Genomic DNA, 26,139 nt, shown 5'->3' on the forward strand with positions numbered 1-26,139 from the left:
AGATTTATAGATCCTTCAATTTCTTTCAGTAGCTGTCAAGGACATTTTACACAGGTCACTTGCAATGTAGAGACCAAAAACTTATTTCCTCAATCACATTTCATTACCATATTAGAGGTAGTCTGCAGATGCCCAGGGACCCATGCAGCACATGATGAAAACCATGAGATGATTCAGACCAAGAGGCAGATCCTGCCTAGCGGTCTTCTGACACCTGATGCCTTAAAATCAAGGCTGGATATATTTATTATTATTTTTGTTCAGAAAACATAATCTATCTAGCAAACATGAGGATGAGGAAGGAACTTACATGTTTGTGGCAAGTCTGATGTGCAGCATGTTTATAATGTTTAATTCTTGCTTGAAAATCAATGAATATAGACTTTTTTCATGTTTCTATGAAAATAAAGAGAAAAGCCTATAACTATGCCAGCAAATGATGTGCAGACTTCTGGGAACTACCTGTAAAGAAGACCCACAGCTGCCGGTAGATTGTTCCCTTCCCTGCTCAGGTGAGGGCTTTTAATGATCACCTCCCACTTACTGCACAATAGTTCCATTGCTAAGTCAGTATTTCTTCATACCATTTGAGTTTGATGGCACATACAAGTAATGAGGAAACCTTTCTTTCCTGGGGGAAATTAAGAAAATAATACATTCTTTCACTGAGTAACTCAACTGAATCCAATCTGGGTTCATTGTTTAAGTAAAAATGTTTATCTAATTTGGCCAAATTAAAATATGAAAGGGAAAATGCCAATAATACTGTCTTTCTTCACATTATGAGTCTTAGTTCTTCTATACCATCCTCCCTCCACTGATGATTTTATTTCTTGAAAGGGGACACGAAGGTAAAGTTGCCGAAGGATTAAATCACATCACAACTTCTATTAATTACTAACATTAATGCATGTATGCATATGAAATAAAACCTCAGAAATGTACTTTTCGTATTTATTTGCCTTTCTGGTTTCTTCTGTGGACTTCAATGTCGAGTTTTTCTTTTAGCATTGACTTTAGCATCTATTTGCTAGACACACTGCATGCCCAGAAAAAGGTGCCATAACAGGACAGGAGCCTTGGCTGCACCCTGTGTCTTTAAGAGATGTAGAACAAATATTATTTGGAAATCTCTCTGGCACAGGGCCCTCCTGACAGGTGCTGAACTCAGCAGATCAGAGCCCTGTACCTTGCTTGGGGTTGTTAGCAGAGGGACCCATGGCAAGCAGGACCAAAGTGCACATTGATTCCCTGCTTCCACGTTGTGGCTGGCTGCTCAGAAAACACTGATTGACTGGGAGAGTCTGGAAGAAGAAATCCACTGCGAGCTGCCAAATACACCATGAGCCAGACCAACCTGAGGCTCATCTGGGCCACAAATGGCTGCACAGAGGAGAGGAGAAATACTGCTCATACTTGGCTCCTCCCATGCTCCTTTCATCACCAGCCTTTGGGCACAGGCACCAGCCCTCTGTACCTTGCCATTCTTCTATGTGCAGCTGGAAGGAGGTGGGGGATTGAGGCCACCCTGGAGGAGGCTGCAGCACAGAATATTGACCAGGCTCACGGCTGCCCATGCTTAATTACCAGAACACATTTTCCAAAGTGCCTGAATGGCTCGTAATGGTGAGTTCTGCCCGCCAAGCTCAAGTGACTTGCACATATTGGAAAACTGCTTCCAAATGGCTCTCTGTCTCTCTCTCTCTCTCTCTCTGTGCATTTTCAGTTATGCAAGAATATACCATAAGCATCATTCAAGCAGGTGAGAAATACACAACTTCAAACTTCTACAAAACTGCACAATACCCTGCAATACCTCCGGCCCCTCTTTTTTCTGATAGAAAACCAGATTTCCTTGCTAATTCTCAGATTTTAGTGAAACGGGGATCCTTTTTCCCTGTAAGCACATCGTGCCAGATGGATAGACTGCAACAGAATGAGTTACATGATGCATTTAAAGGCAAGTATAACCTTTTAAAATTTGCTGGTCTGTTGAAACTTGGCAAAACAATAAGGTACGCTCAGCTCTGTGCCCAGTGCAGCTCCTTACTGCCTCTCTCCCCTCCAGGCTGTCAGGAGCACCTGCTATGATGTGCACCAAATGCTGAGCAGTAACCGAAAGGTTCTCTGTTTCCTGTGGAAATGAAACAAGCTCTATTGAGAAAAGCAGTTTTCAGAAGCTCTGCAGGCAACTGTAGGCGCACTTCCACAGAGGCCAGCTTTAAGCAGCATCAGTCAATACATGCGAAACATGGACCTCTGCAGTCCTGAAGAGGCAGCTCCAGTCGCCTTGTGCCAGAGCTCCCTGGGGCTGCCTTGCCTTGCATCTCAGTTACCCAAACAACAAGCACTGCCATGAAACAAGCTTCATCAAAATGCAGCCTCTGGGTCATCCTGTGCTGTTTTGACCTACAGTTCTCCATTGGCTCCCCAGCCACTCTGTTGTTTTCTGCTAGTTTATCTTTAATTTTTTTTTTCCATGCTGTTATCTCCTGCTTGGGCTGCAGCTGACTATCCTCTCACGAGGAAAAGTATGGATTTTTCAAGGTTGTGGTGAGCTGGTATTACAAGTAATTGCTATATTATCTCAGCTATAATGTCTCATACGGAAGAGGCTCCTGTCTGCTCAGGACCTTCCCAGTTGAATCTCTTCACGCCATTCTCCTCTGGGACTCGGAGGTGGCGTGAGCTGATCAGGCTCCTTTACACAAGGCTGGTACCATCTGGCCAATGCCATGGGTGATAAGGGTAAAGCATACTTCTTATAACATATACCTCCAGGGTTGTTCTTGGACATTTCAACCTCTATATGATTTCCTTATAAATAAATGACCATCTTGGTAATACTGGTGTGGAGGATTCCTTTGAGGCTGGTACAGGTCCTGATGAGAGGTTGCTCTGACCTTGTGAGGCTTAGGATCATCATGTCCTCTCTGCATTTGGACTGAAAATCGAGATGTTTTAGAAACGTCAGGCAGACACACACATAATCTTTCATTCATCTTTGTGCCACACATCTTTGTGCACAGCTGGTAATCACAAACTTAGCCCTAAACTTTGAGTCATGCTGCTATAGTTGTTGCCTTCTAAACTGTTTGCACATACTATTTCATGCAGTGTATCAGGCCTAACGTGTCTGTAATCTGTCTTCTGTCTCCCTCTGATCCAGCACTCCTCTCCCAGGGGTGTCTGTCAGACAGACCTTTGATTCATTACTCAAGCTCCTACCGTGCTTTCTCACTGTTCTGCCTCAGATCAAAGCTGCATCATCTTTCCTATTGCACCCCTGGCTCCCTAAAAAGCTAGAAAGCTGCTCCTATTGCAGCTCTGCTCATCTCTGTGCAGCTGGGGCAGCGAGATGCTGTGCCTGTGCACTGTCCTATTGGTAATAGCAAACCAAGTGGGCTGGGGCTGCTGTACCACCAACCTTTTTTTTTTTTTTCTTTCTCATCTGATAGTTTGCTGCAGGCACTTTAGCTTGGCCTAGGGTTATGCTCTGCGGCTCTGCACTGGCAAGCCTGTCTGCCACTTGTTCAACCTGTGCTGGATAAATAACGGCAGGTCTTTGCTGCAAACACCAGTTGTCTATTAAAGAAAAATGCTGGAAGAGAGGACAGGCATCTCCTGCAGTGCTCATCATGTGCAGCAACTTATAGCTACTGCTGGAGCTTCCCTCATGGGCTATAAAGTCTTCACAGACAGGCACTGGAGTGGTGTTTTATGGCCTTTAGAGCATGCTGCTCAAAACACGGCCTGCCGACTGCTGCCCAAGAGGCCTGCCAAATGCATTGCTTGATAGAGGGCCTGCTGAGCATGCCACCAGGGCCAAGCAGGGCCTGCTCCTTGCTGGGGACACACAGGTCCCTGTGCCAGGTGTTAGGCTTCCTGCGAGCGCTCAGCAGGCGCTTCCTCATGGCACTGCCTGATTTCTCCAGGGCTGGATCTGTTTCTCTCAACAATTTCACTTGCAAGCTGGAGTCCCGCAAGCAGCACCGTTTTTAATTAGGGGCTCTGTAATATCTCCTAAGATGCACGTTTTGTCGGAGACCTTACATCTGAAGCGTAAGGCTCTATTACCCCTTATTTTTCTTCTTGGTTTGGAGGACAATTACTGTCTCCCTTTACAGTCTTATTCTGTCCAGGTCAATCTTCCAGTAAGTTTCTCAATGGTTCAATTCTTCCAAGCACTATTTTGAAAATAATCTCTCTCAGGTCACTCTTTGCCCTCCTTGTGCAGCCTGCTCCTTGTTTAGACGGTAACAAGTTTTAGTTCCTCTTTTCCTCACTGCCTACCTATTGATTCTCTTCTTCCCTCTGCAAAGCCATGCTTACATGGGGACATGGAACCAGCTGCCAGAGCCCCACCAGCCTAAGTCCCGTCTGCCTGGAACAGAGCGTACAGCACAGAAACATTTGGGTTAAACCGCTTAAAAGCAAATTCAGCCATCCCTAATGGAGCACTAATGGCACTGATGTTAATGAGAGGGAAGTTCTGTGAGGGCCTGCAGCACACATCCCTCACTTACTGACGGCAAACGGGAAGCTTTTAAAGGTGGGCTCTGTCCTAATATCGTTTGTTGGAATGGACTCGATGTTCCATAAAGTCCATGTTATTGCTCTGAAAGACTAAATGAGGGAGCGCGCTACTAATTGAAGTGCTTGCAAAGATTAAATCCATGTTTAAGGGGATTTAAATTTTTTAATGCAAAATTCAACAGCTAGAAATTTTACACGGACTACTACTTAATTAAAATTATTAAGGTTTCAAAGAGTGTAAGTTGGGATAGACCGCAAAAGAATTTGGTCTTAAATGCGTAATTAAAACATAATTATATCGGAAGAAAGTCATTACTGATGTTGTACCTCAAGTGCATATCTAATGTGCTATCAGGAGAAAAGGTTTATGCATTTGGGACACCAGCTGTATAAGATATAAAAGGATGCAGTCACTGAGATAAAGAGATATTAGCAAGATCATCTAGGTAGGTAGTAACAGTCCTTTTACAGCCTAATCCTCTGGCTACATTCAGTGAGGGATCTGCTTTGTCTCAGATTGAGATGTGCAGGACACTTTGGCAAGTTTTCCTTTGACCCATATTATTGTTTCCCAGCTCTCTGCCTGGGGCTGTCAGCAAAGGAAGCATCTCTCAAGCAGTGTCAGACATTTCTGGATGTGGCGAACATTAGCACTGAAAGAACTCATTTGCTTATATCTGAGAACCATTTAAAAGATATTTAAAGAGCCTAATGCCATCTGGTTAAAACCAAGGAAGGAGCAATCCTCTTGGCCCCCGCAACAGTCAGCATCACCCAGAATTATAGTGTTTGTGTTATGCACAGCTGTGCCTTTGCAGGGTTCTTTTTAATCTTATTCAGATGGCAACCTTCTTAAAAAATAAAATAAAATAAAAAAGAAAAAATATGACATTCCACACAGTTCACAAAACCTGAAGCCCGATCAAGTTTCACCAGCCTTGTAGTCACTGAAGAGACAGACAGTGAGAACAAGGAAAATATTCCTAAAAGATGTTTTAGGAGGAAAAGACAGAAGTGTGAGCATAAAATAGAAGCCACTTTGTACTCTCTGGAGGCTGAACATCCCATCACTTATTTATTTATTTATTTATTTACTTACTTACTTACTTATTTGTAGTCGTGTGACGAGATTTGGCCCAAAGTCCACCGAAGTCGCTGTTGCAGTTCTTGACTGTACGAAGGTTTGGGCTTGGTTCATGAAGATCTTTCATAATAAATAACAGATAGGTCAAAGATGCAAAGTTCACAGTCCCACTGGGAGCAGATCTTTTTCAAAGGTTCAGACTCGTGGATTAGATTTGAATGATCTGGGACATCTGGCTGTAACCTTGAATTCAAATGGCATCAAAAGGATTTACTTGTAAGCTTTTGATTTAACCTCGTCTCTTCACACAACTTTCTGAGTTTTTGAAATGTGATTTTTACAGATACAATGAGCCTTGTAAAAGAAATGTGGAAGAGCAAATGTGAATCCCTAGGCTGCTCAGTGTCCCCTTTGATACAGTACAAAAACAGTGTAAGTAGCCTAATGTTTTAATGAACAGAAATATATTCCTGGCAAAGAAGTGAATTTAGCACTTAGTGAAATGTTCTCTACTGAACTGGTGACATTAGCTTCATAGTCAAGCTTTTATTGCTGAAAAGAAATTGCGGTCACACTCTTCATATTGAAAATTTAGTTTAATAAACTAAAATTCAGTGATTGTAATTTATCTCTAGATTTCCTGCACCAGTACTTGTTAAAAGAGATAGGAAAAATGCAGACCTTGAGATAGCCTTTCTCACACCAAAGACCAATGTCTTCATGGGCTAATACGCAACAGGGATGTTCTCAAAGCAACTTTTCATTTGTAACGCAATACAGAAGATGTGCAATTGTCAGTGTTGCGGAACTCCATCATCTGAAACAGTGCACACTTCAGAGTGAAGGGGTGATTCTTTTACAACATTAGCAATATCTGTCAACAGGCCAGGACTGAAAGAAGTCAGCCTCCTGTGACTAATAGCATAAGCAGTCCCTTCCCTTAAACAGTTTCGTTTTATCCCCCAAGGGTCTTGTAGTAACTTATACCTGAAGAAAGAGCCTTTTTATCTTCCTCAATCTAATTAAAATACAACATCAGGCAGATGAGCAATACAATATTGCTAGTGTCCATTTGTTAACTTGTCAGTCTCAGAAGGATTTCCAGTTCTAGTTGTGATTGAAGAGGCACCAGATTACTCAGCTGTAGAAACCACAGATGAAAAAAATCCCCGACTCTTGCAACCACAAAACTCATGAGGATTTTACAATCCGTGGGGTAAGATTAACTAACAGAATAATATAAATGGAGTGAAAACGTGCTCCATTCACACGTCATTTAAAAGCCAAATAACTTTGCGTTATGGTGAGTTTTGCATTTTTGTAGCAGTATGAAACTTTTTTTTCTTTTATGCGCTGAGGGGTAGGTGGTCAAATTTAGCAGAGGAAGTAATGGCTGGAAGTATACAGCGGAGATAGACAAGGTGCATTTTTTAATGTCTATACACTGTAATTGCATGTGACTCATTCCCTACAGTTCCCACCAATGCTCCTCTCCAGCCAGAGGCACTGGTAGGGCAGGTGCTGTCAGAGAGAGATTGTTGTGACGACTAAATGTCATTAGATGTGGGCAGAGACTGGATGGAGGTCATCCGACCTCTTGCACTTGTAAAGTTTGGAACAGTATAAGTATTTGCAGACTGAAGCCCATGGCATTGAATTTACAGGATTACGTAGGTCATTTTTCTATTGATATTTTATGTCCTGTACACAGTTACATCTTCTGTCTAGGCTTTTAATTTGTAAGCTCTGTAACTGGCATGCATGAGGGTTTTATTGCCAAGAATTTCAGGGTTTGCTGTCATTTTGCATATGGACATAAGGTAATGCCTTCTTCCTTTTTATTTTATTATTTTACTCATTAAAGGCTAAGCACAAATTCGTGCATTTAAAAGCGGCGCTCTGAAATTGCATGGCTATATAATCGCAATTTATCAGACCAAAAATTAAATCTAAAATTAGACATAAAAATCACAACATTACCAGTCCTGGATTTAAGGCTTATATTGCTCCAAATTTCAAGGAAAATATTTAAGAATCGATTTAAATGCTAATGAACTGGTTTGCCATAAAACTAGCGAGTAGTTACACTCAATCAGAGTAAAAGAGAAACAGTATTAGTTTTTCCTTTGTCGGCCTTCACTTGTGACATTATGTACATAAATTCACAAATGTTCTTGTGTCTCCCAGACCTACATACCACAGTATAGTAAAAAGACACTTTCCTGAAACCAAGATGTAGTGAGCAGGAACAGAAAGCTTTCCTCCTTGCGCATTCGCTGGGTCAAAACCAGGCAACCATAAGCATGTGCATGAACTGCAAAACGTGTACAAGAGGGAAGATCCATGAATGACAAGTTGAAGGAGAGTGACAAGACTTATCCTGTGGAGCTGTTGACGGAGGAAAGCTTCTCATGCTGTGCCTCCACAGAGCAAAGTGCACTCACTATCTGCTGAAATTTCACCTGGACTTTTGGCCAGAAGAGGAAACATGATTTTGAGATGCAGCCCCGTGTGAAAGGTGGCAGAGGAGGAGAATTCCAACCCTTGTTAACCTAGTAGGAATGTAGTCTGTAAATCAGAGAAGATAGGATAGACAGGGAGACCTCTGCTCCGCTTCTGTAGGCAGTGGGAATGGTGGGACCCCATAGCCACCATCTCACAGCATCTCAGTGAGTGCAACAGCCTCAAGTGGGGCTGAGGAGCAGGGACATCTGCCTGCACCTCTTCCAAACAACCAGAGGCTCGTTTTCATCAAGCTGATTGTTAGCAGGTTCAGCATTTAAATATTAAAAGAGAGCCTCAGAATTAAATAGGCAGAACCCTCTAGTCCTTATTCATTAAGAAAATGTCTGGGGGCTTCTTCCCCCCTCCCCTGAAGAAGGTTTAAAAAGACAAGTTATCCTTACGAAGTCTTATAAACGCCCACGAGACAATTTTGCTTTGAAGTATCAATGTGACAGGGCAAAAGCAGAACAATTTGATACTAATGATTTCAGTCACCATCCTAATGCTTCATGTTTTAAAGATCATTTTGCAATAAAGACATCATGATTTTACAGTCATTTTAGAATAATAAACCATAGCACTTATGGATTACTTTAAAACAGAAAATAAATTGGAGCAATAAATGTTTTTCTCATTTTAGAGTTGGAGAAACTGGGTCTCAAGGAGGTGACCTTGTCATAGTGCAGTCGAGGACATCTTCTCCTCACCCCTCATTCTGGGGCTGCCTTTTGGGTGGTACTGTCCCTTACCTGCTTCTGCAGACAAGATGACCGATGACAACCCTCTGCAGAAGACAACAGATGCAGACTGATGTTCTAGCTCCCTTCCTTGTGACGTCAGGCACTTCACTGAGGCATCTAAAATAGGAGTGCCGAAACTCCCATTAGGGGGAAAAAAAATAAAAGTGGAGAGAAGTGACGATCTTCTCACAGTAGATGAGATGAACACAATTCACTAGACTTGCTGATGTTTTCTGGAGGCAGGAGGTGGCCATTAATCCACTCTTCCCCATCATTTTTGCTGGCGCATTCTCTGCCCCATGGCCTGTAGGAGAGGGGCAGCTCCCCAATCTAGGTAGCTGCTGCCCACCCCGCTCCACCAGGGGACTCTGTGGCTCGAATGGGCACCAGCAGGCAGGCGCTGCACAGAGATGTGGGTGCTGCAAAGCATCCTTTGAGCTCAGGGAGCACGAGGATGGGAGGCCAACCAATAAGTCATATCGCTAGTGACGGTTCACCAGCCTCCAATCCAGCTTGATTCATTATTCACCATGAAATTCTCTTCCCTCACTTGCTAAGCAAGGGTATGTGTTTCCCTCCAAGAAACTCCACAAACATCTCTGCTAACACACAGCTCTCAGATGATGACAGAAAAGTAACAGATGGTTCTATACAGGATCCCCAAGTGTTCATCAGTATTTACGGACATCAGACAATGACTTATCTTAGACCATCTACATTTAAACCACAGCAATGCAAATGAAGCTTCCTTTGCATAGTAAGTAGTTGGGATGGGATATTACTACATACATTTGCATCTTCACTAGTAAAGGACGTTCCTCCTCCAGGAATATTTCCTTCTTGTACTGTTCTGGTGTGTTACTGTTACTAGGAAGTCAGTCAGGAAAGGTAATACAAAAGACAGAGTGGGTTTCCCAGCTCAGAAACAAGTGTACATCACTTAAAATATTGGCAGAGGATAGAGGAGAGGAAAAACTCTTTGTGGCAGCCACTCACTATCAAAGCCTCAGCTGCTCTGCCTCATAGCAGTTACCAGAGAAGTGCAAGTGCTCAACTGGTTTGAAAAACGGATCCAGACAAAACGTTTAAGGACTCACGTGAGTCTTTAATTAAAATCCATTCAAAATGAGCATTTCACTCTACCCTTCTTCTCCAAAACACAATCCCACACAGTGCATGTTGGAGGTAGGCTAGGGTGGTGGAAACAGCAATGAAAGGAAGAAGGAAATCCCCCAAACCGAAGCAGCCACCAAGTTGTCAACTCTCATCATGAGACTTAAAAGAAGAGAAAATCCATACCGACAGGGATGAGATCCTTGAGATGAAGTTTGGTGGCAGTGTGTGCACTGAGGAGGCAGAGTGCCCAGCCGCTGCTCTCGCCTGTGACAGCTGCATTTGCTGACAATAGCAGCCTGGCTCTGGGACACCTGTCAAAGGGCACCCAGAGCTTCAGATGGCACATCAGAGAGCAGGAAGATATTATGGATGGGGGATTACTTCTGCTGGCGCTGCTCATCAGTGTTTGAAGGCTGTCAACATCCCAAACTCTGATACTTTCTCCCTTGGCAATTTTATTTTATTTTTTAATTACAGCAGTCTTTATTCTAGGCAGAATTCGTGGAATTGGCTGGAAAGATAGAGATCATCATTTCATCAGGATCCTTGGATCTGAATCTTTGTCTTTATTTGTCCTCATGAGACTGAGGAATGCATTTGGGAGTCAAGATTGCCCTCCTGGATAAGGAGAAGTCCCACGAGTGCAGAGATAATTTCACTACTTCTTGGATGTGTGAGCTGTGGGAAGACAGCCCCCCTCTTTTTCATTACTTACTTACGTTGCTGTGTATGGAAAGTTATTTCTGTATGATGAAAGCATTTGCCAGGAGTAGACAGGTTGTTTTGAATGGCATTGCTTTTGAATTCTGTTTATAATTAGACTGCTTCCCTGTGCGCTTTTCCCTTTTTCCTTTATTTATTTATTTTCTTTTTTTTTATTATTGTTAGAGTCTGTATCTAGTACATTGCTTTCCTTTGCATGAAAGACTTAATAGTCCATCGCCTAATTTCCATGTTAATTAGACATGTGACTCCTCTCAATAACTGCCACATCCTCACTCGCTTAATACGTACTTCTGTACCCTCAGCAATGATCTGATAAAGAACATTATCAGTGCAAAATACATAGAACAAGAAACCATGGGGATTAGATATTAAGGAGGACACTGTGGGGACTGTGTTAATTGAGACGATCAGCAAGATTAAGATAAGTCTTGCTGCTTTCTCATATTGGTCCTAATGACACAATGCAGAGCCCAAAGCACTTTACCTGCTGTACAATGTATTTAAGTCGCTTTCTTCCCCAGGGTTTGTAATCTAATCTTCTAGATAAAACACTTAGCTGAGTGAAAACAGCTGGTGTTAAAAGCTGTATTTTTAAGATACAGCACCTGCATAAGGTTTTAAAAACTGCTAAAAATGGTGAAGGCTAATAGAAGTTCTAATGTGCTCTATGTGTGCACACATCCAGAAGGACAGACAGAAGTCTGTGTGTGAGTGCACAGCATGGCCTGAGCTGGTACTGGTGCTGTTCCACCTTCAAGAGGGAGCTTTGCCTGGGTGTCTCCAGAGGCCTATTCTATACAATATTTCCCTGATACAAATTCATAGGAGTGGGGGTGCTAACATTATCATTTTAAAAGATTGTTCCTCCTTTAAGAACATTGGCTTTTTCCTCAAAATGGTTGCTGCCTGCAATTAAAATGAAGATTTCTCACAGCAAATGATTTTGCATAAATAGATTTTGAATAATGGAGTTGTTGTCAAGAAAAAGAAATAGGCGCTACCCAGATCTTTTTCAAATCAATTCTTGATGGAGTTCTTCAAAGGGGGATAAATATTGCTGGTATAATGATTTGCCACATGACCTTGCACTTGAAGTGCTAAGCAAGGTGAAAAACAACATATCCAAACATGAAAAATTGCTGATTTCAATTCCTAAAATAATATTTTTCTAGCTAGAACTATTTCTGTTATGGGCTGGCATGCACATACAGAGAGAAAGTTAAGATTTTCCTTCAGCAATATGTGATATCTCCCACTCAACTAGATAACTGAGATGCTATTTTCCTTCACGAAAAGCACTTTTGCATGTCTGCAGGCAATACAGCTCAAAAGCAATTTGAGAGGAAAGGTAGGTTTTGCAGTTGTGGCAAAGGACTGAGCGTTCACTGTGGTTCTGATTGTCCTGCCCTCTGAGCCAGCCTCTGCCCCCTAGATTCCCGTGGGGTGAGGTGGACGGGGGGTTCCCTTGTCTAGAGACCTCTGACCTCAGAGTGCACTAGAACCAAGAACCACAGTGACACAGGCTGCCAAGGGTCCTTGTTTTCCATGCAACCAACATGACAGCAAGATACAGATCAACATGGCAGCAAGCAGGAGGAGTTGAAAATATTCACTGAAGAAGAAATCTGACGTAAATGGACTACTGAATCCAAACTGGTGTTCCTCAGATACTTTGCTGCCCCAGCCCAGGTGCAGACCAGTATCTTCCTTACACAGTGGGCTGTACAGCAAGGAAAACTGCTGGTACAGAAAGCACAGGCTGCTTGGGGACAGTCGTCATTGCCTGACAAGAAATGTGACTCAAAACACCATACACACTTGGTAGTTAAAAGCATTGATCTTCCAAACTGGAGAACGTTACAAAGACAGGAGAAGCATAATGACAGAAGCAAACATAGAAATGTAAATGAGGGGGAAAAAAAATATGAGGAAGGAGTGCATATTAAGCAGCCAAAAAGACATTACTTCGCCGTGAAGGAGTTGAATGATATTGGTGAAAAGCCTATTCTCTTTCAGTGGAAGAATGAAGGCAGGAATAACAAATTAAAAAGTAATATGCAACATATGGGAAAAAGAAAGAGGTAATAAAGATCCATATAAATAAGAGCTTATGAAGTGTAGAAAATTGATAAAGGATACTAAAGACATCAGAATAAAATCCAGGGCTGATCTGGCTATGTTTTGGAAGAAGTGTTTCTCGAAAGCTTATTAGTAATAGCAGAAAAAACTATCAGTGCCATAGACTCATTACTAACTGGAGACAGCAAGCCATTAATAACAATGAAGAAAGAGGCAAAATAGTTCAACAATTATTTCTGTACTCTGTTAGAATTATGTATTTTTGGACATATTAATAATTAAGAAAGACAATGAACAACCTGTACCAAGGTTACACATTTTTGAAATCACAAGGTCCAAAAAAGCGACCCCCAGGAGTCATGGAAGAGTTGGTATAGGATATTTTTAGCTTCCTTATGTATATTTTTAATAGATAACAAAATAGTGTGGAAATCTGCAAAGGTCAATATTGTGTAAAAATTCCAAGGCAAATGAAACCACTCAGGTAAATACAGTCCTACTTGGTACCAATCTCAGGCAAAGTAATGGAGAAATTGGTGGAAGATCTAATTAATAAAACGTTTAAATATAAGATTGTAATTAATGCAATATTACTGACAAGGAGATTGCAATTTCAGACTGGGACACATAGTTGATAGAGAGTATCCAGGAGCAATCTGTTCAAAACTGGGGGGACAGAAGGAGGGACTTCTGAATTCAGTGATGAGGTAAGGATGCTGTAAGGGCTGCAACCCAAGCAGAGAGGCAAGGCAGCATCCCATGGGAAAAGCAGCAGATGACTGTTCCATGGGCAACTGCACTGTCATATGCATGCAGTTCGTGTGAAAGGCGAGCTTCTGACTTTTGACTTGCAGTTCTTTAATATAGAAAAATCATTCAGGTAAATAAATTATGTGATTAAGAAGCAGCCTGCAAAGATATAAATGAAGCAGCAGCAGGAAACAAGGCAGGATAGGCTGTTCCTGGAAGCGAGGGGAGCAGTGAGGCTGTGGGATGTTCAGTTGGCAAAGAAATAGAGGATAAAGAGAAGAGAGGGAAAGGGGCAAGCAATACAGGTTTTAGAGGCTACATAAAATGTCCTTAACCAGCTTTCATGAAAAGCTGAGTGCATGACTGAACTCCGCTCCTAAAGGAGTGCTCCAGCAGATTAACAGGAATACAATGAAGGGTCATTTTTTCTCTTGGAGCTATTGAATTCCTTCCTTTCATTGAATCAGTACATTGCAGATTTTGCTTATCAAAAGTCCTTTAGTGCTGTTTGATGATGAGCCATATTCTGCCTTGACTGCCATCCCAGGCATCCCCACCAAGTTCAATGACGTCTTGTGGAGAATAAAGTGAGGCAGACGTTAGCTTGATGTCTTTAACAGTGTTGCGGCTGCTAATGAAGCACAATCTGATTTGGTACATGTTTGGAGACTGTCACTGACATGTGGTAGAATAGACAGTCTCTGCTGTCTCTGCAATTGATTCGTCAAGTGCACTATGCGTATAGGAAATTGGAACATCTCTTCTGTTTGGTTTTGTTGCCATTGAGGAGTCACGTGGATAAAGCATACAATAATTATTTTGGGAATTTTTGGCAATGAAATGGTTTCCCTCTTCTCCCACTCCTTCCCCACCCAAAAGTAATGGAGCTGTCAGGCTTATTAGATAGCACAGGCAAGTTTTAAAAAGTAAAGAATGGGAGTGTTGCTTTTATAAGAAAGAACTGTAGACCTGGAAATGATCCATATTTGGAATATAAATGCAAGCTGTTATGCAGATCAAAGTATCTATTTGGAGCCAAATTACTCAACAACATCTATCTATGCCTCTTCAACACCTGCAGATTAGCAATGTAATCTTGTGGAGGTTGCTATAGCTACATCTCTGGAGCAGGTGGAGTTCTTCGTCTCTGGGAGCGCTGCTATGCTCATTCTTTGCAAATAAACCATCTAAGAGTATATTTAAAATGTCACCCTGGTGGAGTCAGTCCCTGTCTCTCTGACACTGTCACATCAGATCTGTTCTTATCCGACTGAGCCCAGCTGTTTTCTTAAGAAACAATGCTGCCTCCATTTAAGCGCACTGCCTTCTCCTTGAGTACGTGTGCCTGGGCACCAGGCTTTGCCAATCCAGACCTACTCGGGCCATAAAGCTCATCCTTGAGGTTAAGTTGGGGAGGACAGCACAGGTTTATCTTGCAGTTATGTAGTCTTGCCTACGCTGGTGGCACACAGAACTGTAACCTGGCACAAAGCAGAACTATCAACCTTCAGCAACGCTAGTCAGGGCCTACAAGAAGTCCCTGGTTCAGTCAGCTAGTAGATTTTCAAGATGGTTGTATACCTGTGTCTCCCATCATGGACTCTGCTTTTACACTGAATACTTAATCCTTCTTGCTTGGGCTCTCCTGTCATTTGCCACAGCAAAGAGTTTCCCACATGACCCTGCTTTCTGTTTGTCTGCAGTGACTGGCATATGCTGTAACCCTTAACCTTCTGTCAATCAAGCCCACATCATGCTAACCTTTGTGAAAACACAATAGGAATCCCTGGGTGAAAAGCTGATAGCCTGAAAGAAGGGCTCTGACAAGTATTAAAATAAATGACAAGAGGCTAAGAAGAAGAAGCACCAAAGAGTAGAAAATAAACAAATCAGGATACTTTGACTTGTCTGATTTTGTCATTCTCCTTGTTTGTCTTTTGCTCTAGTTGTATGTGAAGTGCAGGCTTTTCATTCCCCAGTGAAGGTAGGGAAAAAGAGATTTCCTACCAAAACCTGTCAACAACAGCAACAACAGAGAATGTTTCCCTCCTTGGCAAATTTTAATTTCTACAGTAGAAAGCTGAGTATCAGAAAACGCTCCAAACATAGCAACGCTTCAGTAGGTTTCAATAGAAAGCTCCAGACTTCCCCAGAAAGAAAGAAAGAAAGAAAAGAATAATATTTTTACCAAGCAGCAGAGTGACCAACTTCATGCTCAGCACCACATTTTCCATGCATTGCTTTTCCCTCCAGTTTATTTTGTCCCTTGTCATGTCTCTGATACACTGTCTTTTTAACTTCCAAATTCCTGAAATATGTCCGCTCCACAGAGCCTCCTAACTTTTGTCCTCCCCAAAAGTAGCGCTGTAAAATTTATTTCCAAAAGTTCAGGCATATAAAAATATGCCATGTTGCCTTGAGACACATCCATCTCTGGGTCAATTGGTGTCTTACACGTCACAACTGTATTTCTCTTACCCTTAAGGCAACTTCTATATTCCAGTTCTCCAGACTGCTGGTAAAATAAACCAGGGAAAATGATGAAGAGGCCACTCGTTATGATACAGGCTGCTTAGGGACTGGTCTTTCCACTTATTTCAGGAACGGCTGTTGAAAAAGGTGAGTAAGACAGGCAGTGTGGAGGAAATCTTGTCAGTCCTGCCTTCCTTCTGAATCAGACTTGTTCATAGCTGGTGATCAAAACTTTGCCAAAAGCAGGGATGTGTGCTCTGCCTTTGAAAAGAGCTATCAGTCTAAAACACAGAAATGAAGGCAGGCCACAGTCCCATGTGCTGTGAGAGAACGGGCTCCTATCTGGGTGCTGAATTCCCATCAGCACCAGGCCATCATGGAGCAATAATTAACCCATAGTGGCAGTGCAGCTTGGGGAATGCATGCCCAACTGATAGCTATGAAAATGGATGGTTTTTCTGTTTTCCAAGCTTCAAGTCCAAAATGAGGGATTTGTGGGTTTTTTGGTTTGTTTTTGCTGGGTTTTTGTGTGTATGTTTTTCTTCCTTGAGTTGTTTTCTTTTTTTTTTTTTCTTTCCTCTGAGGGCTATTAAAATCTGTAAACTGTTAATTTTGTACTACGCCAAATTAAGAGTAACATTTGTTCATGATTTAGCTGCCAGGAATTTGGTTTTGCTTTTTGCGGCCTTCCTAACAAGCAGACGAAAGGCACACAGAGATCTGCCATACACTCACGTACGTGAACGAGGTTGTCAAAAGCAGCTAGCAGCTTGGGAGCGCGTAGTCTCCCACCCCAAGACTTCTGCAGTGGGCTTCTTTTGACAAAAACAAGCTTTCCTTAAGTCATCTCTAATCAATCATATAAAATTTTAAACACACACACCATAACATTAGTCACTCTTGAAACTGGCAGCCTTACACATCAAAAAGGAAAAACGTGGTCTTAGTAATTGCCACCACGCCCATATTACCCACAGCACCCACAGAAGTTTTTCTGTAGGGCAGAAACTCTTTCATGGAAGTCTCCTGTATGATTTTGCTAAGGAAATATATAAAAAAGTAGACTAATCTGAATTTAAATCAATCCTTAGGCTGATGTGTGATCTTATTTCACAACTAAAAGAAAAGCCATGCAAGGCTAATTTGACAAAAATGCTACAAATTACAGCATAAAATTTTGCTTCTCTTTAGGGGAGAAAGAAGCTTACCTCCATCCCACAGCACAGTGCTGGACTTGACCCCAGCCCATGCTGTGCCCCAAATTGGTGGGCCCTGCAATTCAAACGCCAGAGGGTTGTGGTGGGTCATCTGTGCTTTGCAGCACAGCTTCCTCTCTATTGCCATTGCTATGGAAATTGTTTCTTGAGGCAGCCCTAATTTTCCTTTCATCAGTCAATTAGGGGCAGACTTTGCACTGCGTTGTTTGTTTCCCCGGTGCTGCGCTGTTTGATATTATTTTCTTCATGACAAATTAACCACAGCTGGACCTGTCTGGAATTGCTAAGGATGCTCTTAAGTAAAGTGAAGAAAAAGGGAAAAAAAGACATTGTAGGCACAAGAAACAGAAACTGATACTTTGGGGATGTCCTATAAGTTCCCTCTGCTGAAGTCACATCATCTTTCAGGGCCAGTCAAGCTGACGTTGTGGAGCAAAACCCATAGCTCTTGAGAGTACCACTGATGACACTTCTGGTTGTGTTGGGCTGTGTAACCAGCCAAGATCTCTCCAGGAAGGTCCAGTAATGAGGGCCTCCTGTATGCCTTTACCACAGACCCAATCAAGCCAAGACTCAGTGATCTATGTTGGGAAACGTTTTTTCAGGGAATAAATAAAGGAAAGCAAACACAATTTACATGATTCTTTTTCAATGCTGTGTCAATCTGGTACCTGGAGCTTTGAAATTCTCACATTGTGTTCTTTTAGCTCAAACAAACTTATTTTACATTTTTCCTCCACTTTCCCCCACCTTCTATGCTCCATTGCAGCAACAGTCTCCCATAACACATTAGCAGATTAAAAATAACCTTCTGCCATCCTTCATCTATTTTACCCAATTTAAAACCAGACACACTACCCCAGGCTCCACAGAGCAGAAGAAGCAGAGCATGCATGTGTGCATGCATATGGGCTCTGGACCCAAAGGAACCAATTCTGATAGAAAGAGGCAAGAATTTATTTCTACTTCCTAGATAGATCCGATTTTGTCCATCCCTCTCCTGCTGCCTGTTTTTTTATGCTTCTAAGACAATCAGCTGAAGATCCAGAAAATTAATGATTACAGTTATTGTGGGACAAGAGCAAGAACAATGATTCATGAACAACGGGACACCAAAAAAAAAACAAAACAAAACAAATAAAAAAAACCAACCAACAAACCATTAATGCATTCATCTTTCCTGAAGCTATCAGATCCTGATGATCAGAGCTGAGTGAGCAGCAGAGAGAGTTACTCAAGGAGAGGCAGAGCCAGGTTCTGAACTGGCCCTGGATGCAGATGCTTCTTGGAGACTAACGTGGAAAGGGCTGCCAACTTGTGCCCCCAACTCCACTTTAAGTATTGTGAGAGGATCTTCGATCCACAGGCATCAAGGAGGAAAGCTGGACGAGAGCAACTGCAGCACCTCATTGGCACACGACTCCCACCTGCAGAAAGGGCCACACAGCTGGGGCATTGCAGTCCCAGTTGACAGCCAACGCTGGATTCCTCTTGCTATGCATCTTGATATACACATGACAGCATTCACAGGAAATGCATCATATGGCCAGTTTAGATAAAAACCCCTTTAATGAGGGTTTGGAGCTGTTTTCTTTGAACATGTAATCACTGGCTTCGCAGATTGTTTGTGCAGGTTATTAAGCGGTGTTAACCAGGTTCAGTCAATCTAGCAGCTGGGCTGGGTGGCATATTACTGAAATTGCCAGGTAACCTGAACTGACCCAAAATCTGTTCCCCTGTTGTGCTCCCTTGAACACATGGGAAAATCAATAGCTCAGAAAACCCTTCAATGTCTCTGTCCCTGCATGAACTCCATTTTTTCCCAGCTGCTACTCATTTACCTACCAGGGTTACCAGCTGCTCTCCTGAGGATCGCTGCCAATGTTGCATCACCAAGGGTGAAATGATCTCAAGACACTACTGAGTACATACTGAGCTGAGAGGAAAGCCAGTTTGTTGCCCTGGATCTTCACAAACATCTGCACCTATTCAACTGCATTCACCACTCTGAAAGAGCCACCATTATTTATTTGGCAGACCAAATAGAGCTGTTTTGCACCTGGCCTAGCAGTGAACTTGATCAAAAAGCCACCCCAGCCAAACCTTCACTGTCATAATAATCTCCTCCGCTCTGATATCTGACTATTCAGTGCACGTGGAGGAACACAACACCCTGCCAGACAGATCCCGATGCACTCTGCCCTCTTTTACTGCTGTACAGCTGCATTTCTGGTACAAATCAAGGACCCTACGCTGATCGAATGTCTTTCTTATTTATGAAGTAAAGTATTGAATCATTTATTTACTATGGTTGTTGTTTTTTCCCCTCATCTGAATTTGAAAACAGTTCCTGGCAATGGAGTATTGAACAAAAACTTTGAGACTGATGGATGAGGTTGGTTTTGTGTGGGGAGGTAAAGGACGTTTCAGTGCTGATAACTGTGTATTAGACTCCCTACTTAGTAAGTTGGTAATATTCTTAAAGATTTAAGTACTCTCCAGGATGGAATTAAAATTGTACTTTTCAAATGTAGTGCATGCAGGACTTATAAATTCTCCAGTGATACGCTAGCTTGTGGAAAATGCTCATTAATATCTGTTATTTTCTTACTATCAATAATACTTAAGGCCTGCTACACAAATATGTAGGGTAAAATGCTTAGTGGCAATTTCCTCAGAGCACTTAGGATCATTAGGGTGGCAACAGAACATAGTCACAGCCGCAGCTTTTCCGATTTGCTCTGTAAAAATGATTTAGCAAAAAGTATCTGCATTGACATGGAAGCAATCGTCTCCCATTTCACTGCTTTGCATTTCTGAACCAATAATCCCCGTGCTGCCTGCAAGTTGGGACCAATTATTTTATGTTATTATACATTCTTTCAAAATTAAGCCCTAAAGCAAAACAAAAACAAACCTCCAAACACATTTATACCTCTTGTGTATGAAAGTCTTAGCATGGTATTTCTCAGTTTTCAGCACTACTAAGAACAGGAGCTCCCAGCAACATCATTTTGGACATCCATGCACATGAAAAGAATGTGGTGAAAGAGCCCTGGGGAGGGAGGAGAATGGAGAAGACCGGCCCAGTGTTCCACCAGTTTCCCGTGCAGGTAAATTCCTCATTTTGAGAGGAGTCAATGGTCTCTGTGTCCACACTGATCACAATGTATGCTCATGGTTTAATTATCCCGGAAAAATATGGAGGTTTCCTCCTGTTGGGCATTTCCATGCTCTCTTTCTCCAGCACACAGACTGAACTCAGGAAGCCTTTTCCACTAGTTAGGTGACAGCCTGCTGCTAATGGGGCACTGGTGATGTGGATGATGAAATGTCCAAACTCTGGCTGTCCACCATCTCATGCTGCATCCTCTCTGAAATAATGCTCCAGCTCTGACTTTCACTTATTTATATAACCACGGGCTGACTTTTTGTCTATTTTCTCTAAGCTGCTGTGGGTTTTGTTTCCAGTAGGCGTATTACTTGATTAATGATCTTTCTGTTAACACTTGCTCATATGCCATATGGGATCTTCTTGGGTTATCTAAATGCACAAAATACTAAAAACAACTTTTTTGTTTCTTTTCTTTCTTTCTTTCTTTTTTTTTCTCAGCTCAACTCTGTTTTTAATAGCACAGTACCTTCTCCCCTCTGTCCTCCCCCCCTACCCCTAAAAAAAAAAGAACATTTTCCTAGCTTCTCCAGACTTCACACTGTTGAATGTTACTTGTGATTCATGCTGTTACCTTGTGCAATACTCCAGGAAAACAGACCATAGACAGGCTCTGTCAGGAAGGGTTTTGTAATGGATGTGTCATTTCTCTTGTATCTATATTAAGGACAAAATCCTGTGATGGCTGATGAATTTGTAGACCCCATCTTTCTGAAATCACATTAGCTGCTCAGAAGAGGAAGGCTGCTTTTCTTTCAGGCAATGATGATAGCACTTTCCTGGATGCGGGTCGAAAAATATTTACATCAATATAAATAAGCAGTGTGTAACTATAAATAAAGAACACAGGTAATAAAATGTTATCATTGAAGTTGAGATTAAAATTGAATCCTGCCAAGCCCTAAACATAGATCATGATAGACAAATCCAATATACCTTTTTTTTTTTTTTTTTTTTTTGGTGGTGCTGTAATTATAGACTAGGTAAAGAAAAAAAGATTATACAGCAGACATAATTTGTAATGATTTCAGTAACATTTCTGAGGTAACGCCATGAGAAGCAATGACTACTTGTGCATGCTTCTCCACAAGTGTATGTATCCCCCCACCAAGAGATGCACTTGGATTTCAACCAGAGCAATGCTGTGAGCTGGATACCTCTGCCATCTGATACTGATACAATGCTGTTGGCTGGGTCACCTCTGCCAGGACTGTCCATTCCCTGACCTTGCAGCTCGGTGCCCTGGCCAACAGGAGCCCCTGCTGTAAGATCCAAAGACAAACGGAGAAGCAGTTCCCAAACCTGGAAAGAAATCCTATATGACCAACAGTCAGGTGACAGCCCGCAGGACGTGTCAACATGGTGTTGTAGCATGGGGTTGTCCTTTGATGGAATGCTACCCACTGCCTATACACCCGTCTCTATCATGGCGCCCAGGGAGCAGCTACCAGATGTTCTGGGGGTTTGTTGTTGGCAAACATCCTGCTCTCCTTATGACCAGGGGGGATGGGTTCCTGGGTGGGTTCCCCTCCTTTCTAGCAGGGTGTTTATCCGTGCTGTAACTAACTGCCGGATGGATATCAGCTCTTCCCAAAGTCTTCTCAAATCTGAACAGCCGCAGCTCTCTCAGCCTGTCCTCATAGAGGTGTTCCATCTCTTGGATCCTTTCTCTGGTCCTCCTCTGGACATGTTCCAACAGGTCCACATCTCTCATAGGAAGCTGCCACTTCATGGCAAGGAGCTGGTCTGAGCACTGTGTCCTCCACTGGCTGAACTAGGAAAAGGTTTGCATCCACGGGCAGCATGGTTTGGCATGGAAAAGCACAGATGGGCTCAGAAACTGTCTCCAAGCTGCTCTTGACAAGGTAGGAGGCATTCCCTTTAAGTTAACCAGGAATGGAGGCTCACACTGCCTCTCTGGAAATCAAGGCTTGAGGCCAAAAGCAATCTCTGATATCTCAACAGATGAAAATAGAGCTTAAAAAAATAAGAACGTGTCATGGAATTAAATGAGAACCACAGATTTAGCAGGTCTGGTGACTTCCCAAGAGAAGCTGAGGAGAAACGTAGAGAAAAGGCTTGTTTTTGAGACACAGTGAAATGAATTACTAGTCCCTTCTGTAAAATCTGTTAAAGTCTTGACTGCTGGACGTTTACTTTCAATGAAGTCAGCTTCCACTGCAGTCTGCTGAAGAGCCCTAACTTGACTGTGCAGATGCAATTACTGAAAATGAATCTGTCAGAGACATATCACGTAAACAAGGAGTCCTGTTTTGGCTCTCCTCCTGAAGCCATCTTTGCCTCAGGGATAACCTCAGCCAATGCTTCACAAACCCAGTGGGAACAAGCAGCGCAGGCACAAAGCAGACTGACTAAGAAGGTTAGTGAAACTTCAAAGTGTTAGCCATGAGCTGGTAATTGGTACCTGGGAGCCAGCCATCCACAGGGAACATCAAACAGCGTTATTTTTGGCTCTCCACAAAAAAATGTCAGGATTATTTTATTTGGGTGCCATTTCGGAACACCAGCAGCCCCTGACGGGCAGCACACGCCCGGTGCTTCTGCACCTTGATGCACTTGTAGGTGTTTGTTTTGACAGGGGGTTGACAGCGTTTCAGTGCACAGTACATCACAGGTGATTTGTAAGGTGAGTGTGGTCTGACAGTGGGCTCCTCTGAGCCCAGCACAGTGCACTGGTTTTCAGAGCAACAAGATCTGTCTGCCATTAACTAGACCTCTCTGCAATTATGCCGTTCTTCTCATAATAGAGAACTTATTCCCCAAAATTCATCCTTTCTCTTTGATCTGCGTGTGTTTCTGTAGGCAATTACACATTAATATATCAAAGGCTATTGACAATGCCAAGAAATGGGTATGCTAATATTCTTGTTTAATCATACATGGGTTTGGGTGTCGTTTGTTGTTTTGTTTTGTTTTAGTAAAATTGACAGCAGGACCTTGCAGTTAGAAGCCAGGCACAGGAACACGAGGTCAAGAGAAGTCAGCTGCACGATTCCCTTTGATTTCTATGAGATGAGAGTTACAGCTGGAATTCGGGATTCGGTTTCCACCTCTTCTCCATACCTTCACTGTGCTTTCAGCAAGTGCAGCCAGGTACCCAGCTGCCTAAATTCCATAGCCTGAAAATTTTGCTCAAGGGACTGCTGTTCACCAGGTCTGCAGCATATGCTTCCTTCAGCCCTTGTTCTGCACAGCAAAAGCAAACGGGATCCCACTGAACGCCTTCCTGCCACCTCTAACTGAAACGCTCTGCATACTTTTGCTCCCCAAATTTTGTATGGCTCAAATAAAATTGCTTACTTGAAAGTTAAGGTTTGTCAACGATTTCTGACTTTTTTTTTAAAGAAGGTAGTGGTGTTTGTTTCTTTTCCTTCTCCATGATCATTCAAGTGTTGGTAAGGGGCAAACTTTGAGCACAAGTTTTATATTTCTCAGGAAATGAATGTATTTCCCTTGCTTTTCTAAAATATCATACTTTCAACTTTGAGTTATTTATCCAAATATTTCTATTCCCCGCTGTATTCTGAACGTTTGATCTATGTGAGGCAGTGCTCTGTTTAACCTTGCTTGTACTGAAAGCAATAAAATATAAAATGAATAGGTGGAAAGGGATAGTAAATCCCCACTGAGAAATTATCTGGCAGTTTCTGAGTCATGGGAAGATATCAACAAAGTGAAATTTATTTAATATTGATGAATGGGACAGTAATGCACCTAGGGAGAAATAACAGCAATCAACACAGATATTTAGGAGACATTAATATAGAAAAAGACCTTGGGGTTGAAGCGGATAATTAAGTGCATAAGAGCTCACATTGCAAAACAAGCAATCGGTGTTCCAGAGCGTGCAGCGTCAAAAGAGATGTGCCGTGCAGCAAAGTGAGGGATAAGTGCGGCACAACTTAGCCTGAGTAAGACTGGAGCTGGGGTGGGGTATGAATTTTTCAGCCTCCTCTTTTTAAGAAGACACGGGAAAGTGGCAGAGAAGTAAAAGACGGGTAGTAGAAATGACAAAGAGAGCTGCGGGCATTGCGTGTGAAGGCGCGGCGGAAAGTAATTCATTCAGCAGGAGGGAGCAGCGCCAGCCCTCCTGTCTGTGTGCCGCACGAATGGACTTTCCCTGCAGCAGCAATGGTAAAAGGGTCTCAAATTAAAAATGGAACAACTCCATTTAGATACAAGAGAAATGACTTAATACTAAGGGCTGTTACATGGGCAATGGAGTAAGCTGTCTGGTGAGCAGCTGAACACAAGGCACCGTCAATAGAAGGTTTCTGGGGTGAGACTGGAAAAAGTGCCAGTGGGATTACTGCAGAAGAGGCTTCTCAGCATGAGCATGGCTAACACAAAGGTCCTTTGCTGTCATTTTCATCGACACTTCTGGGATCTCAAAGGCTGTGCACAATAAAAGAGACAATATGTCCAGATTTTAATGAAATCCATCTGCCACGCTCAGTGAGACTACATGGTGACTGGGACGAGAGGTGCAGCCCTGCAAGCCTCACCTCTGTATCCCATCTGCTCTACAGGCTTTCACAGGAGTGGGCCCGGGAGCTGAAGATGCTGCAGAGGTGGGTTATAGCCATGTGCATTTTCAGAGAAGCTGGCACAGCTCCTGCCTATTTTGAAATGTTTGCTTCTGGAATTTGTGATGCTTGAACCAGTTAAATACTAGATTATCGTAAGTGTAATTTACATGTTTCCCAAGTAAGGGAATGCGAGTGGAGAAGAGAATTTCTGAATGTTCGTATTTCCAAATTAAACCAGTGTAAATGAGCCTTCTGTTCGATTCAGTGTGTAACACATTATTTCATGGCTGTCTCCTCAATATTACAGGCCCCTTTTACATCAAGCAGTGTCATACCCCATCCAAATCACTGTGAGATAAAGATGTTCCCCTTTAATGTAATAAAGGACTACAACAATACTCCAACAGAGTCAGCGGTGTGCGTGATTTGTTACAAATGCTCCATCTCCAGATCTGGAAGCACTGCACCATGACACTTTGTCATGAGCAGGCCCTCCATGGCACAGCTCCTGCTGGCTCCTTCTCCAAGTGTCCCTCTGTCTGGGGAACTGCCCCTCCAGGATTCCCTCGAGTGGGAGCAGAGCTTAGAGGCAAAGCACAGCCCCAGATTCCTTTTGCCTCCTCGCAGCCAAGAAGAGGAAAAGCATGGGATGGTTTTCTCCTCGTTCATCTGGGGCCTGTGACAGCGGTCTCCTCCCACTCTGGTTGTCTCATGGTTAGGACGCCAGCGGGAGGAGAGCAAAGGAATGATTTGTGGGACTGTAAGTCAATCATAGTGCAGTCCAGATAGCCATAAAACATCTTTACTTCTACCAATAGGTGAAATTTATGGCGCTGCTCAATGGAAAGTAAAATGCTCCCACAGGGTGAGGGCAATTCTGGAGAGATTCCTATTCATTTAAAGGGAACTGTATTACTCCTTACTCTTCTTTCCTCCCTAGCTTTATTTTACAGCAGGCAGCCCCATAAATCTGTCTGGGTGGCAGCCCTTTGGTGATGCACTGAAGCCCAGAGCACATCCTGCAGGCATAGTATTCAGGGGTGAAGTAGGGAAGCATGTCCCTTGCTGCTCATGATATGGTCAGTGCTGCAGGGCTGCTCCTGTCCCTGCCAGAGCTTCGGAGTTTGATGAGAGGCTGAGGATGACCCAGTTGGCCCTCCAGCCATTTACACACATCTAAGAGTTGTTGGAC

General features: G+C 42.8%; 2 long non-coding RNA genes across 18 annotated transcripts in view; one reads left to right on the forward strand and one right to left on the reverse strand.

Annotated features, from left to right (window-relative positions):
- Positions 1 to 26,139, forward strand: part of LOC101751251 — a 103,325-nt gene that overhangs the window by 70,406 nt on the left and 6,780 nt on the right. For 7 of the 17 annotated variants that reach the window (XR_005857280.2, XR_005857273.2, XR_005857271.2 and 4 more), the window contains one exon: positions 5,964 to 25,351. This is a non-coding gene — a long non-coding RNA (uncharacterized LOC101751251). Of the gene's footprint in view, positions 1 to 5,963; positions 25,352 to 26,139 lie in introns of those variants that run through there. The other 10 variants (XR_006937146.1, XR_006937140.1, XR_005857272.2 and 7 more) reach the window with 10 other exon arrangements.
- LOC121109597 lies at positions 545 to 8,999 on the reverse strand. The gene is made up of 4 exons (XR_005857281.2): positions 8,875 to 8,999; positions 6,302 to 7,934; positions 5,644 to 5,863; positions 545 to 2,944 (listed from the first exon to the last, which is right to left on the reverse strand). It is a non-coding gene; the product is annotated as an uncharacterized LOC121109597 (long non-coding RNA).

The sequence above is a fragment of the Gallus gallus genome, chromosome 2, assembly GCF_016699485.2.
Source record: "Gallus gallus isolate bGalGal1 chromosome 2, bGalGal1.mat.broiler.GRCg7b, whole genome shotgun sequence".
NCBI lineage: Eukaryota > Metazoa > Chordata > Aves > Galliformes > Phasianidae > Gallus > Gallus gallus.